Raw genomic sequence first — 898 nt, 5'->3', positions numbered from 1 at the left:
CGCCGCCGCCGCCGCCACCACCACACCCACTACCACAGCAACCACTAACACAGCTACTACTGTTATTACAACTACTACAGCTACCGTTACTGCTATTACTACTACTACTACTTCTACCACCACTACTTCTATCACTACTACTACTACTACTACTACTACTACTGTTGCTGCTAGTGCTACTACTAACACTACTAATACTGCTAACACTGCTGCTACTACTACTACTACTACCACCACCACCACCGCTAGTGCAACCACCACCACCACCACCACTAGTGGTGCCGATACTACAGGTATTTCCACTGATGCCCCTACTGCCGCCGCTACCTAGGTACCAAGGCAACCGATGTAGAGCGAACTCCAAAGTTGCTTCTGACCCTTTCTCCTTCATATAAAAGGTGAGCGATGCTGTTTTGAAACGACAAAGACACACACAAACACATCGAAAAACGAAAGAAAAAAATAAATAATAAAATACCCTTCTCTCTTAATCTATCTTTCTCTCTCTCCCTTTTCTTTCGCTTCTTTCTTCTTCTTTTCTTCTTTTAATTCTCTGCTTAGCGTCTTCTTATCTCTACTCTATTTCCTTCTTTTTTCCTTTTCATTTCACTTCATACTAAATGGAGGTTCCCTCGAAACATCTTGTTTAATCTCCGCCTCCTCCCTCTTTCTCTCCCTCCCTCCCTCTTACTCGGTCTCTCTCTCTCTCTTTCAGTCCCTCACCCTCACTCTTTGTCTGTCGCCTATTCACTCCCTCGATCTAACCAGCTAACCGGGCCTATAATAGTGTATCTATCTGCCTGTCTATCTATCTACCTCTAAGCCGGTCTACTCATCTATCTATCTATCTATCTATCTATCTATATATATATATATATATATATATATATATATATAT

This window comes from Octopus bimaculoides, chromosome 12 (assembly GCF_001194135.2).
Source record: "Octopus bimaculoides isolate UCB-OBI-ISO-001 chromosome 12, ASM119413v2, whole genome shotgun sequence".
Classification (NCBI taxonomy): domain Eukaryota; kingdom Metazoa; phylum Mollusca; class Cephalopoda; order Octopoda; family Octopodidae; genus Octopus; species Octopus bimaculoides.
This window is presented reverse-complemented; position numbering follows the sequence as displayed.